Raw genomic sequence first — 16,562 nt, 5'->3', positions numbered from 1 at the left:
ACAGGAAGGAGGTATATCAGCTCATTGAGTGGTGTAACGACAACAACCTTGCGCTCAACGATAGCAAAACTAAGGAGATGGTTATGGACTTCAGAAGGAAGTCAAGGGAACACAACCCAATCCTCATCGAGGGCTCAGTAGTGGAGATGGGCAAGAACTTCAAATTCCTGGATGTCAACCTTTCCGACGATCTGTCCTGAGGCCTCCAAGTTGATGTAATCATAAAAAAGGCTCCCCAGCAGCTATACTTCGTGGGGTGTCTGATTTGACTCTCAAAAGCTTCTACAGGTGTACCATGGAGAGAATTCTGGCTGCTTGCATCACTGCCTGGTCTGGAGGCACCAACTCCTAGGACAAGAATAAATTCCAGAGGGTTGTTAACACGGCCTGTGACATCACAGACACCAGGTTTCACTCCATCAAGGACATCTACTCGAAGCAGTGTCTTAAAAAAGCAGCCTCTATCCTCAAAGACCCCCACCACCCAGGACATGCCCTCTTCACTCTGCTACCATCGGAAAAAAGGTACAGGAACCTAAAGACGAGCTCTCAGCGGCACAAGGACAGCTTCTTCCCCGCTGCCATCAGATTCCTGAATGATCAATGAACCAAAGACACTGCTTTACTTTTCATGTACTATTATTTTTTTAGAGTAATGTTGTAAGATGGTTGCACTGTGACGCTGCCACCAAACACCAAATTTCAAGACTTATTCATGACAATAAATTCTAATTCTGATTCTGATCTTTGCTACATAAAGGACACTGTTTGACCTGCTGAGTTTCTCCAGCATCGTGTTTTTACTTCAATCACGGTGTCTGCAGACGTTCGTGTTTTACTCCTCTCCTTCCTGTGGTCATTTTAAGAATGAGGTGTTCCATGGTGCCCAAGGCAAAAAGTTCCAGTGATGTGCATATATTCATTTCTGAGTTTCACAGCGGCAGAAGAACTTTGCATGAAAGTAACATAGAATAGAAATCATCGTAGTTCTTCACAAAGTGTGTTCATAGACCTGCTCAATCTTGCTGAATTACCTGAGCTGATGGTATATGTTCAGAGGAAACCCATGTTTGCAAATTGAAAATTGGTTTTTCGCTAACAATTCCAAATATTTTATGGTAATTTAGGCAGTGTGTCATCGTGGAGCACAGACGTGATGGTCATGTCCCAGCCCTGCTCACCCGACCTGTGTACGTTCTGCCCCAGGCTAACGTCAGGCTGGTACTGGAGTGACTGAACACTGAGATTAACAGCACATCCAGATGCCTTCCCAATCTTTGCAGTGTCTATCAATGACCAAGCTTGTTAACCAATATTTGTTTTTTGTGGCTGTCAAGTTGTGTTGTCCATGGCAACTGTGGATAACTTGATACGCTGATAGGAATTGCATCTGTCCCAAGACGCATGGTTTATCCAGTGGGAAAAGCAGATGGTAAATTGCTGGCCTGTACTGTGCTCATTTAGTTAATGTGATCAGATCATGATGGAAAGACTCGAGGATTTGTGCTGAATTACCTCTGAGGTATTCCCTGCACTTCCATCCATCAGTCTCTCGCATGAAGGCGAGACTTGAGAGAGCTTTAATTTTTTTTAAAATTTAGAGACACAACATGGTAACAGGCCCCTCTGGCCGATGAGTTCAAGTAAACCCATGTGACCAATCAATCTATGAACTTCATATGTCTTTAGAATGTTGGAGGAAACTGGAGCACCTGGAGAAGGTACACAATCCTTACACACAGCACTGGATTCAAACCTAGGTCACGCACTTTATTAGACTTGTAATGGTGAAGCCATTCAGTTAACTTAACCTATTGTGAAAAACTCAGAACAGGAGGAAACTATTCAGCACTTCAACCTTATTTTATTATTCATAAGATAATGCTGAACAGTGACCCAACTCTATATACCAGGTCTTTTCCTCATAACTATTGAGAACAAAAATCTCTCAATCTCAGATTTAATTTTAATACATATATTTGATTTGGCATCAAGGACTATTGTCGGAGGAAATTTTCAGATTTACAGTATTATCTGTGTGCAGAAGGTTTTCCTAATTTTTGAAAAACTTGCCTTTAATCCAGAGGAAATGAGGACATTGCTTTTCATTATTCATTTAGTAATTTCTCCATAAAGTCTTGTTAACTTCAAACAGAATTACCTTCAACCTTGTAAATTTGAGGAATTGGAAGCCCTGTTTTTGTAGTAGCTTCTTGTAGTTACCTTTTCAATGCTTAGTGTACAGGTCTCTTTCTCATAGACCAACATATCTTTCTTAAGGCATGCTTACGAGGGTACATATTGCTTCAAGAGTGCTCCAGCTAAGGTTTATATCATTCTAATAATATTTCTACACACTTGCATAAGAACACAAGAAATAGGAGCAGGAATAGGTCATCTGACCCTGCTCCGCTATTGAATATGATCATGGCTGATCTGAGGATAGGCTCATCTCCACCTCCCTGCCTTTTCCCCATATCTTTTAATTCCCCTACTATGAAAAAAATCTATTCAAACTTGTCTTAAGTATATTTACTGAAGTTGCCTACATTTCTTCAGTGGGGAGTGAATTCCACAGATTCACCAGCCTCTGGGAAAAGCAGTTCCTCTTCATCTCTGTCCTAAATCTATTACCCTGAATCTTGAGGCTATCTCCCTCAATTCTACTCTTCCCCCACCACTAGAAACAACGTACTTACTTATCTATGACTTTCATAATTTTTTACGTTTCTATAGGAGCCCCTCTCATTCTTAAATTCAAGACCTTTAGATGCTCCAGTATTCTTGCTGATTGTTTTATGTATCTTTGAAGGTGGATCTCCAGATTGATTTGGACCAAAACTATTGTTTGGATATTCAACATTTTAGTTTTTACAATGAATTCCTATTTTCTTATGATGAAGTATGCTTGCCATAGTTTTGCCCATTAGCTTAATCTACACATTTCCTTTTAGTATTTTTATCTGCACTGTTTTAAATTCTTTGCCAGTTATGACTGGATAAGTAGCAAAGTTCTTGGAAGGTTGTGGATTTAAAACCAGAAACTGGAACACCAAAACTGCAGATGTTATTCTTGTACAGCAATGGGAAACATTGCATTGTTGAAAGTCCCATCTTTCTGACACAATGCCAATCAAGGGTCCAGATTTTTTCCCCATGTATATGGAAAAGATTCCATGGTGCTCCTTTGAAGAGCAAGTTGTTCTCTCAAGATGCCTTGGGTCCATATTTATCTTCCATTTAATAGGACTATAACAGATCTTCCAGTCATTTATCACATTGCCATTGGTGAGAGTTTGTTTAGTCTAAATCTAGGGTTCCTGGATTTCCTACATTACAAACATGACCACTCTTCTAAAGTCTCAGTATGGACAAGACAGTGGAGATGATTGTGGAGTTCAGGAGCATCAGGGTTGACCACCCTCCACTACATATTAATAGCCAAATAGTGGAGAAAGTAGAGGTCACCAAGTTCCTCCGAGTCCACTTGAAAAGTGACCTATCCTGAACACACATTTCCTCACGTCAGGAAAGCACAATGATTGGACTTCCTGAGAAGGCTAAGGTGGGTAAGACTACCTTAGTAGTCACCATTCTGTCAACATTCGACAGGAGCTCTAGTGAGGGTGTCCTGGCCGGCTACATCACAGGGATGTTACGTTGCTGCAGAGAAATGGTTTGGAGGTCAATCCACAGGATTATAAAAATGGCAGAGAGGATCACCGGAGTTTTCCTCAGCCTCATCATCATGATCTACTAGGATCAGTGCTCGCAAAATTGTTGAGGACCCCACCACCCTGCTTGCAGCATCTTTCAGCTGAGGAAAGACATACAAGAGAATCAGAACCACCTGGCTGAGAAAGAGCTTCTTCCGACGGCCAGTGAGACTGCTGAATGGTTGAATGAAACTGCTCATACAAACCTCTTTATCCTCCCAATTTGTAGGTTTTGCAAACGAGACTCTTGGAGTTTGCCAAGGTGGAATAACGGAAGAATTCAGCCACTGAAGTTGGAATTCGAGGGCCAAACCCATCAGGACCATTGCCTGAAAAGGGCGCACAAAATCAGTGAACCGGTGCGGACTCGAAAGGCCAACGTGTCCTGTTTCCGCTCCGTAAATGGTTATATGGTTAAACATTCTAGGACTCTTACTAATAATTAAACAATATTTATTTAGTTTTATATATGTATATATCGACTACATATGTATCATTTATCTGTTCGTGTGTTATGTCTGGCTGTGTTTTTACATGTTTTTGCACCGAGGACCAGGGAACACTATTTCATCGGGTTGTGCTTGTACAATTGGATGACAACAAACTTGACTTAAATCTCTTCGCAATGCCGTTAAAAGCACTAAATAAATGCAGTTATTTTCTATAGTTTTTTTATATCATGTAAATGTGATATAGGTTTGAGTGAAACAGTTCAACACAAAGCAGAGTGTGGTTCGAACTCCCATGGATTTGGAAGGTTGATACGACTGTGGTGTTTAAAATATTAAAGTAGATGCATAGAAACAAGTTCTTTCATTGAGGAAGCCAAAACAAAGAAGCACAATTTAAAAATCAGGGGAAGGACATTTTGGAGTTTAGTTGTGAACTTGATTTTAAGGACTGTGGAAATCTGGAATGCTTTTCATCAAAGAGCTGTGATTTTTTTTCTTACATAAATATTTGGTCACAGGATGTGGATATCACTGGCAAGGTCAGCATGTGTTATTTATCCTTGATTGTCCCTGAACTGAGGAGGCATATAACATTCAACCTCAATGGCGATGCTGAAATTACTTAGAGGAAGAGAGAAGTAAAAATGGCTGATTTCTTCCCTTGCAGGTCACTAGTGAAACTAGCAATTTTATAGTTACAGCAAAACCCCTGATATCTGGAATTCAAGCAATTGGCAGCCTCAAGCACCCAGCAAAACAAATTGAGGAACATAAAGGATAAAAAAAAATTAAAGTAAATTTATGTTTTCTCTGCTGCCCGTCCTTTCTCACAAACTCAGAACACATAGCATCATGCTTTTGACTTTGACCTTCTGCCCTATTCTCTATGTTCACATTCTGGTTCCTCAACCACCCCCCCCCCCCCCCCCCCACTGCCAAACCTGTTTAAACCCTCCCCAACAGTTATAGAAAACCTGCCCAGTATATTGGTCCCTTTCCGTCCTTTTTGCACAGGTCAGACCTTCACCAACCATCCAATGTTCTTTCATTGTTTCATTTTCCCCCAAATTATTATTGTAAACTGGATCTGAGCAAATCCTGATGAAACATTTTCTCTCCAGAGTCTTGCTATTTCTTCTTCAGACATTTTCCCATCGATGGACATTAAGCTATCTGGCCTATAGTTATCTGCCTTTTGTCTACTTCAGTTTTTAAAGTGTGGAGTTACATCTGCTGTCCTCTATTTTGCCAGGATCTGCCCAGAATCCAGAGAATTTTGCCAATTACTACAAGCTCATTTCTTTCAGTAAAAGGCAAATTTCAATATAGATTTAACACCAAATCCTTTAGTGGTCCTTTTTGGTACAATGGGAGCGAATGGTTCTTCTTTATCTCCATTTCAGAGTCAGGCTATTTCTTTTGCCTCTCTTATGGCGAGGTGTGCGATTTTACTTAAATGGAAGGATGCTGACCTGCCTACTCATGATCAGAGGTTGCGAGACATCATGTCCTGTTTGAACATGAAAAAGATTCTTTATTCAATTAATAATTCAGATATAAGATTCCAGAAATTATGGGGGTCATTTATGACTCATTCTCTTACTTTATAATTTTACTCCAATGTAATTAATTTGCCTGACTCGCATCTTTCCTTGTACCTTACATTAATTTTGTTTTTCTTTTAATACCAGTCTTTCTTCTTTCCTCTTTTTATATTATGTTCGGAATATCTTATTTAGTTTGTGTAACATACTATCTTATTGAATTGTACTTTTTTTGTTTGTATAAGTTCTTTATTAAAATCAATAAAAATATTTTAAAGAGAAAAGTAAGCCAAAATAATTGTGTACTCCTTAATTACTTGATAAATCCTTTTACTTCTGCAGTCAGTTGTCTTATTGGGTAATCAGTTGGCCTGTTGACTTGACTCCTAATCAACATCAGAATAAGTTGCAACTTGGCATGTTCCATGTCCCAAAGACAGTCCCAACTGAAACAGAAGGGAAGCCATTCAGAGATGTGGGGCAACATAGCTGAGTGATTTAGTTGGTGGTGCTTTTCACACTGAATTATTATATTCTGGGCTTGCAAACGGGAGAGCATAAATTTAGGTTGAGGCTCTTGTGCAGCATTGAAGAAGTGCTGTATTATTTATTGCCCCTGCCATCCTTTGGATGAGACACTAATCTGAATGTTCCACTGGACATGGGACAGTGGAATCCGGTGCAACTCTGAAGAAAATCAGAAAGGTTATCCCTGATTGTAACTGCTCTGACTGTGACCTCAACTCTTTATTCACCCCTTTCATGTTTCTGCTTATCTCTAATCTGTATCAGCATTAACAATTTTCGAGGGCTGTTTCCACTACCCACAAACAGGCATCCAAAGCTTCAGAGCCAACTAAAACTAAAATAAAATCCTGATCTTCTGTCTCAAATGGACAACCTTGTATTTTTAAACAAAGATCCTCGTTGCAAATTCTCCCACAAGAAGAAACATATCTCTATCTCTCTCTCCACATCCACTGCATCACAACCCCTCAGGATCTTGTGCGTTTCAATCAAGTAACCCATCGTTCTTTTAAACTCCAGAGGATACCAGTCTAACCTGTCTAACTTTTCCTCATGAGATGATATACCCAGTGCAGATTATTAGTCTAGAAAACTTCTCTGAATTGCAGATTAAGTGCTATGTATACTTCAGTATTGTTTCATTGCTGTTTGGAGTTTGGAACATGATGAAAGGTGTTATTTAAATGCAACAGCTCTTTTAACATTCTGTGCCACATTGAACTGGCAAGTTACACACACACACACACACACACACACACACACACACACACACACACACACACACACACACACACACACACACACACACACACACACACACACACACACACACACACACACACACACACACACACTTTATGAAATGACTATACATAAACATGGAAATCTTTTGATAAGTTGCAAGAAAGCCATTGCTGAACTTCAAGTGTTTAGCTCTGAATATTGGTCACCTTAATGTCATCATGATAGATCTCCAAGTTACACCGGATATTTTACAAACCAAATCTCAGCAGATTTTACAAGGTATTCCAATCAGTGAGTCAGAAGACATGTCACTTCTGAAGTCTGACAATGCACAACTCACCAGAGGTCTTTGCTAACAAGGGACTTCTAATATTTTACAGATGCAATGCACTGAAATGTGAAGACAGGGTTTTCAATTTTGTAAAGTGTTCATGGTAAGACGCTTCGTGAAACAGTGATGGAAGTATTGACGTTACTCACTTTACAATTCTGTCACGCAACCAAGATAATTTACTGGACCTATCAAGGCAACAGTGCCTAATAAACTTGTTTATGATGGACCTGACGTAGCATCAAAGTTAATTCTTCATCAGTTTTCCAACAGGCTGGCCTTTTGTATCCTAATGTCAGTAACCCAGCTTGTGCTAAATATATTACGATGGATTTTTTTTTAAGCAGCAGGCCACAACCGATTTCAATATTACTTGGAAACATAGTTGAAGGCTTACAGAACACAAATCAATATTCGAAAGACAGTTCCTTTCTCAGACTGTGACAAATCACCCAATTGTAAATAAAAAATATTAGATTCCTCCACAGGGGGCATTACATATGCCTTATTTATATTGAATAATTTCTACTGGAGTAAACATATTGCAAGCATGGAATTTCTCAACCAAATCAGAAAGGATGAAAATCAGCAATGAGTAAACAAAATTAAATTAAATTAGACATAATTTTAACAGGGGCCGAAGGCATTTCCCAGTTATAACTTTCATTGACTTTAATTGGGGCAAACTTGCAGTGAGTAAATTACCACATACTCGTGTAAAAGATGTAATTCTCTCGTAAAAGTCGACCCACTATTTTTGGCCAAAAAATTTGGAATTTTACATATGTCTCGTGAAAAGGTCAACTCTATTCTCTCACTTTGGCTCTGGCTGCCTGTAGACTGGAGGTCCCAACTCCTTCGACGTGTATTTCCCACCAGGTGCTGGCTGCCCACAGACTTGATCTCCCGACGCCTCAATGATGCCTCCAACATACCGCGGTCCTGACCTTCCACGTACAAGCGTCCAAAGTGACTCCCTCACCAGTTTCAACACCATCCTCAGCCTCTACAAGGCTGACACCACTGCTGGATTCCACAAGCTCATCCTCCTTACCCTTCCCTCTCCCCTTACACCTCTCCCTACTCAACCCCCATCTCCTCCTTTGAGTTTCCCCTTTCCTTCTAATCCCCCCCCAACCCTTTGTGTTTTTACTTCATTCACAGTGTCTGAGGACTTTCGTGTTGTACTCTTAGAGTTTTTGCTACTTGGTGGGACGTGTGATTTGATACACAGACTCTATTATTACTTTAAATCATTCTAGTTTTGGTCATTATTCGTTTAGAGATCATTTGGATATGGTATTTAGGATTAATTTAGACATACAGCACTATAACAGGCCAATTTGGTCCTTCGAGTTCATGCTGCCCATACCCATTAACCTACACCCCGGTACGATGTTGAAGGGTGGGAGGAAACTGGAGCCCCCGGAGAAAACCCACGTATACACAGGGAGAATGTACAAACTGCTTACCGACAGCGCGGGATTCGAACCTAGGTCTAGTCCCGATCGCTGGCACTGTAAAGGCGTTGTGCTAACTGCTACACCAACCATGCTGCCAATTCTAGTGCTAATTTCAGCTCCTCAATCCATGTAGTAGTTGAGCCCATAAATTTAATATTAAAAATTGGTTTAGAAAATTTGACTTTTATATGCAGTACCAATTTTTCAGTATTACTTGATTTTGAAATAGCTTCTACCATGGTTTATTTTGTGCATGTAATCTAATGTGGTCTAAATGTTAGGGTAGAATGCAAAGGATCTAAGGCATATTAGATCCAGAATTGGTTATTGGAGACAGAGTAATGGGAAGCTTTGCTTCTGTGATTGAATGCCTGGTACCACATTGGTACTTGGACCTTATTGCTTATGGTGTATATTAATGATGTTTACACTAATATAGGAGATGTAAATCATAAGTTTGTAAACTGGTGGATAATGAAGAGCATTGTCTCAGGATCCAGAAAGACATTGATCAGCTGGTAAATTGTACAAAGCAACAGGAGGTGGAATTTAATCCTGATATGTGTGAAGTAATGCATTTTGGGAGGTAAAATAAGAGTTGGGCATACACGAAAAATGGTGGAGAATATTAAGGAACAGGGGGACCTTGGGTTGCAAAATCCAAAAGTCCCTTTACACAGCAATACAAGCGGGCAGGCAAGGAAGGAAATGAGGATATTAGCCTTTATTAACTAGGACAGGATAGTTATGTTATACATTTTTTTTAAAAACATTGGCTGAGCTATATCTGGAATAGTGTGCAGCTTTAGTCACCTTGATATGAAAAGAACATGATTGCTCTGGAGTTGGTGCAGAGGAAATTCACTGCAGTGGGGGTGATGTTGTCTGAGTGGAGGCTCTCAGTTATGAGGAGAAATTGAACAGACTGGACGTCTTTCTTGGAGCAGAGAACCCTAAGGGGACACCCGATAGAGATGTACAAAATTATCAAGGGCACACATAGGGTAGACAGTATTACACTTTACCCCATTGTTTGGGAATCTTCAACTGGAGATCATAGGTTTAAGAGAATGTGTTAAAGGAAAGATATTTTTGACCAAGCAGGTGTTGGAGTTTTGAGTGCACTGCCTGAGAGACCAGAGAGGTTGGGTCTCTCATTACATTAAAGAAGTATCTAGTCAAACACTTGTATTGTCAAGGCACAGAAGGCTATGGGCCAAGTGCTGGTTTTTAGGGTTGGTGCAGAATGCACTGTTGGTGTTGCGCAATTGCTCAGCAAAAGGAGGTGCAAGGCACTCCTTCCATCCAATAACCTAGGTCACCCTTGGGCAAGGTGTAGTACCTGTTTAGCCTCCCAATCAGGGCCACGTAAAGCCATGGATTGCAAATGGTGGATGGTTTTTACAAGCAGATTCTACAAATTGGAACTTATGCTTATAAAACTAAAAAGCACTGAGCAGTTGAATCTGCTGATCAATGGCCAGGACAACTGAAGAAACCATTTCAGTATTTTTCCCTCATATACTCATGAACTCAACATCGAGTATGGGCTCAACTCAAAGATGGAGCCTTCACTGAAGGAGAACAGGGAAGGAAATAACTACAATTCAGAGGGTCAGAGATCGAGACAGATGGAGAGACAGGATCGCCCACCCCTAATGACAAGGCACCTGAATGATGATAAATGATGCAGAAGGTTATTTGATTGTTGGCACAGACAGTCTGGATGAAGGGCCTGTCCTCATGCTGAAAGAGTCTGTATCTCTTGGATTATATTAGAGTTTGAGGATTTTGAAGTATTCCCATCAGCATGTGAAGATTGAGATCGATTATGAAAAGGTTATTTGTATTTATGTAGTACCTTTCATAATATTACAGCTAGAGAAGTGCTTTTGAATTGTACTTACTTTTGTAATGTAGGAAGTTCAGCAGGCCAATTTGTATAGAGTAAACTCCCACACACAATAATGACCAAAGGATCTGTGATGTTGACTAAGGGTTAAATATTGACCAGTACTTCAAGTGAAATTTGCTTTATTCTTTTCAAATAATGCGATCTCTGACATTCTCTTTACAAACAAGATATTGCCTCTGTTCTTATGTCATAACCAAATAAATATTCCCAACTGCACAACTCTCGAATGAGGTGCTGGAGAGTGTTGGGCTACATTTTGTGTTTTAATTCAACATTCCTCATTCCTGTCCTGTTCATCTGAAATATTTGGGTAAATAGCCAGCCAATTGGTTTCATCTGACTTGATACCTTAAGAAGATATTGGAGATCACTCCTACTTATTGGCAACTCACCAATCCTCTACCATCATAAAAGAAGAAAAACAATAAAAAATAATAAACACTATACATTCCTTTTAAATTAAAAATGCATTTGAACTTCCTAAAGAGTGCCTTACTAACTAGTTAAATCCACACAAGAATGATCTGCCAGGACTATCTTGAACATCTGAGCAGCTAACTAGGAAGATGGCCAGCTCCCCAGCACCTGTTATTTGGCTGTGGCAGGCACAAATTTGCTTACAATTTGGGTACGTGGTATGTGAGTGGAAATTGTCGTACACAATGCACCAAATGTAAAGGGATGAGTACAACTTGCAGTGAATAGACCACTGAGTAAGATGAATTCCTCATGTCTTTTCTTGAGTTATTAAACTGATGGTGCATCTGCCAATTCGAGTGGATGTTAATGATCCCATGAAACTACTTAGAGAAAAGTAAATGCATCTCTTGGAGTTTCTGCCAACACTCATCCCTCAACTGAACATATCCAAGAATGGATTAATTAGTCATTCATCTGATTAATGGGATATCTTGGTGTTTACAAGGATTGTTTAAGTTTTCCGAATCTGCATAGGATTACAGATTTTTTTAAATTAGCTGTTTTTTTTGCGTACTCACATTGTTTAGGCAAAATTGTTTAATTCTTGTCTGTCTCTTGTGCGTTGGAAGGGATAGCTTTCATGCTTTGTGAAAAGCCTTGTGCAAGGTAGTTTTTTTAATATAATTTCTTCTTTTTCTCTTACTATTAGTTTTGCTGCTTGCAGCCAAGCATTTAATTTACATACATTATATATATATGTAATTGGTTGTAGATAATTATTAAATGCTCTCTCCCAAGCCAGCAGGAGTCATGCTGCTTTTGGGGCTGCTCATGTGTCACTGTTTAGATCTTTGACAGATGCTGTTTTAGTTGATCTCTGTAAGGGTTGTGTTTGTAGATTTGGCAGTTTAATAATAAATAAAATTCTTAAAGGATGAAACTCAAGTCTCCATTTTTTGTGTGTTAGGTTTTAATGACCTGGTTAATGAATCTGTGGATGGGCCAAGATTTGGCAGTAGAGTGGGTAGTTTTCTTTTTAGAGTGGGTAGTGTTGAAGGTAATATAAGATTACAAAAGGATTTAGAAGAAGTGGAAAAGTGGGCCAAAGAATGGCAAATGGAATTGATCTTGGACCAGTGTGACGTGTTGCACTTTTGTAGGTTAAACCAGGGCAGGGCTTATAAGTTCTCCAAGTCCTGGGGAATGTAGAACAAAGAGACTTGTGGATATTTGATTCATTTATACATACAGCACAGTAACAGGCCTTTTTGCCCCGTGAGCCTTGTGCTACCTTTATTATGTCCAATTGACCTACAATCCTGGTACATTTTTGAAGGGTGGGAGAAAACCGGAGCACCCGGAGAAAAGTCACGCAGACATGGGGAAAACCTACAAACTCCTTCCGGACAGCGCCAGATTCGAACTCCAGTTGCTGGCGCTGTAACAGCGTTACACCAACAGCGATACTATTCGTGCCATCTGAATAGATACATAGTTCCAGGAAATTACTGGTAAAGAAGGCATTTGGCATGATTACCTTCATCAGGAGCAAGGACAGTACTTTGGTGAGACTGCTCTTGGAATATTAAGTACATTTTTGATCACACAGCTGTAGGAAAAATATTAAGCTGGAAAGAGGGGAGAAAAAATTCATGAGAACGTATCTGGCACTGGCAGGCTCGAATTACAAGGAAGGTCTGGATGGTCTGGGGTGATTCTCCCTGGAGCAGAGGAGGCCAAGACCTTGTAGAGGATGAAAAAAATCAAAAAGGGAAAGAAAAAGTAAATCAACATATCCCTTATTCTAGAGTAGGGAGATCTACAACCAGAGAGCAGAGATTTAAGATGAGAGGGGAAAGAGTTAAAAAGGAACTGAGAGGCATCTTTTTCACACAGAGGGTGAAGGGCATATGGAACAAGTTTCCAGATGAAATGATAGAGAAAGGGATGACTGTGACCTCAAAAAATCCACTGAGATATTGAGCGGCATGTTTAGCATCAAGGTTGGTGCATTTCTATTACAGCATCAGCGATCCGGGTTTGAATCCAACATTGTCTGTCAGGAGTTTGGGTGCTCTGGTTTCCTCCCACCCTTCTAAGGGTACAGGGGTTGTACATTAATTGGGGTATCTGTGCAGCACAGTCTCATAGGCGAAATAAAATACATTTAGAATATGTACAATACATGGATAGGAAAAGTTTAGAGGATTATGGGCTGTACATAGGCAAATGGGAGGAGCTTAGTCAACATGGACAGATTGGGCCAACAGACCTGTTTTCATGCTATACATCTCTCTGATGACTTTCGAGGCCATTATTTATATCCATCTCTATTTATAGATGAGAAGCTTCTTCAATCCTTCTGATGAATGTACTCCCACAATTCTGGCGAGTAGGATGTTCAGGATTTAGTCCCAGTCATGATGAAGGAACAGTGACACATTCCTAGACTGGAACCTGCATGAGCAGGCCTTTTGTCTCTGTCCTTCTCGGAACAAAGGTCACAGGTTTGAGTTGGTGATCTTTGACATTTGCTACTATGGTGAGGTAATGTATGTTTAGGTCAGTGAATGGTCAGTGAACTAGAGGGTATCTTTATCCTCAATATTTTCAAACTTCAAATGTTGTTGTATCTTCACTAATGAAGACATTCCATCACACTCCAAATTTGTGCCCTGTTGGTAGTGGAAATACTTTGGGAATCAATAGGTGCAGGACACCTAGCTTTTGATTCACCCATGTGAAAATGACTGTGGCATCACGTTTCTGGTCTGCAGTGACATCTCTAAATGAATGGATGAGGAAAGTTTCAGAGATATGGTCGAGCGCTGAATAAATCTTCCCCTTCAAAGAACCAATGTCCTGGCATATGTGATAGGGATCAGATGAAAATCTGCACATTGTACCACTTCCCTATCCACCCTGAAATAAACGAATTCTACTTTAAAAGTCAAACTGCTCAACTTGCCAACTTTTTTACCTCTGATTATTTAAAGGTCTACTTAGCACATTGGCATTTTCCTTGATCTTGAAATACAGCCAGACTTGCTCCTATTTACAACGGGTCTGTTACCACAGAACAGACATGTGCAATAATGTGCAATGAGAGTGATAGAGACCTGTTACTTAAAGCTGAGCCTAACCACTGTCGACAGGCTGTCAGGTGCAGAAATGATAAATTATCTCGCCTTAACTTGGCCTCCAAGAAACCATCACATTTACCGTGAGAGTACTGGCAGCCAGCCACCAAACTGAAGCATGCACAACAACACATAATGTTAGTTAATGGAAAATGACAGCAAATCCAACCAATTTTACACAATCCTAAATTTCATTTCTAAAAATATGTTATGTTCCTGCCTGATGATCTTGGGGTAAAACTGGCTGCTTGTCAGTAGACGGAAGATCTCCGTCATTAATTGCAAGCCGAGAAGTTAGTGCTTTGTTGTCTGCTCGTTTCATAGCATTTTGATGCACATTAATACCACAGTCTCCTACCACAGATATTTTCAATCAGGTTATTAACACTTTAGTGATTGCCTTAAAGCAGCAGCTCGAAGATTCGCAATAAGCATAGTGGTGAATGTGTCTTCATTTTATTTTAATGCAAGTTAAGGTGTTTTATATTTATTGATGTGTTACGTTTGGATAACTTTATTTTATTGATAGCCTGTGTGGCATCTTTTGCAAGCGTGGATTTATCATCTGTCCACGATTGCCCCTGAAATAAGTCTTTGTCGTGTTCAGAAGAGTATCAGGTTCGGTTGGTTCACAGAGAGAATAGTCTGGACACAAGTATTACAATCACGTTTAAATTTTATTAACACATGGAAAACAAACAGGGGAGAACGTTAAGTGGTACTCCATCACTATTTCACTTTATCGATGATATAAACATTCACCTCAGACTTTGGATGGACGCCGACAATGGTAAACTTATACTCGACCCGCTCACACACTTTGAACAGGGACTCTTAAACACACGGTTCCCTTACCAACGGGGGTGCAGCTCTTTGCGGTTATTGATCTATCACAGTACTATGGCTCAGCTTCAGTGTAGTGCACACCTTACCCGTGACACTTCCAGCAATATCCACAGTAGAGACTTTGCATGGAGCGGTGTCGGGGGCTTGGACCATGAGGCAGAGAGAAATAATATGTTATATACTTGGTGTTATATACAGTGCTAATCTGCGATTCTAGCTAATAATGACCCTCGGTGATTTAAATTAGCCAACAGCCAGAGTCCAACCTTGATTGACAAGTGACTTGACTTCCGAATAAGTCACAGATGTGGAGGACATGTGATCACCCACAAGACGCACATTCCAGACAGGCGGGGAGGCCATGTTTTCTCCACACACAACATTCCACCACTCGGAAGTCACATTACTATGAAGACAATCAATAACTCTATGTACATGTTATAAAGAAAAAAAAACAAAAAGGCGTGTAAAACTAAAAATGATATCAATAAAGTAGATCAATATATGCACAAGTGCATTCTGTGCGCTTGACAAGGCACATAATCAAATTCAATGACGCCTCACCAGCAACTCCCTGACCAAACAGGGTCGCTATGTTGGTGGTGTGGGAACTACTCCCTAGTGTCAGAGAGTAGGGTACAGAAAGAAATTTGTCTGGTCATTGACTCGCGTGCCTAGTTTCTCCGGCTTGGCTGGCAAATGTAAGCACCCTTATCACCAGCATCTTCAAGCAGGAAGGGCAAGGTCATCATCAGATGCCAGATGCACATCCTATGCCTTGGCTTCATGCTTGGGCGCTCTCTAAGCACAGAGCCCAGGTGGATGCTGCTGTGCTATCCCATGGTGAGGTAGGGGCAGGCCGGCAGACTTGCATCCAGGGTGTACCCAAGCTACCCCATTTCCCTGAGCTGTCGACCAACTCCAGGATGCTATTGTGATCCAAACTGGAAATTGTGTCCTTCATGCCCTTTTGTAATCATTCAGCAAAGATATCCCAATGTTCAGCTGCCTTATTCTGTGGATGACAAGTTAACATGAAGGATATAATCAAACATTATTGAACTTCAAACCAAGCATATGTATTATACTCCATAGACTAAACACACTTGTGTTTCATCTGGTCCTGGCACTGAAAACAAGTATGGTTTACATAGTCTGGGCTGACTGTGGTTTTCAATGAAATGTCTAGACAATGCTTGCATCTCATGTCACAATCCCAACAGATATATCATGAACTAACCAGACAAAGAGGATCGATTGTGCCTTATTTAATAAAACACACACAAACACACACACACACACACACACACACACACACATTAGCTGCAAACATACTATATGTTCATACACAAACCCCAAAAAAACACATGCGATGCAGGCCGCACCCAGAAACATGCACATGCATCCCTGCCAAGTGCACACATGTACACAAGGCCCCACGTATGCTCTCATATATGCACACA

This window comes from Narcine bancroftii, chromosome 3, assembly GCF_036971445.1.
Source record: "Narcine bancroftii isolate sNarBan1 chromosome 3, sNarBan1.hap1, whole genome shotgun sequence".
NCBI classification, from domain to species: Eukaryota; Metazoa; Chordata; class Chondrichthyes; order Torpediniformes; family Narcinidae; genus Narcine; species Narcine bancroftii.
Note: the sequence above shows the minus strand (reverse complement) of the source record.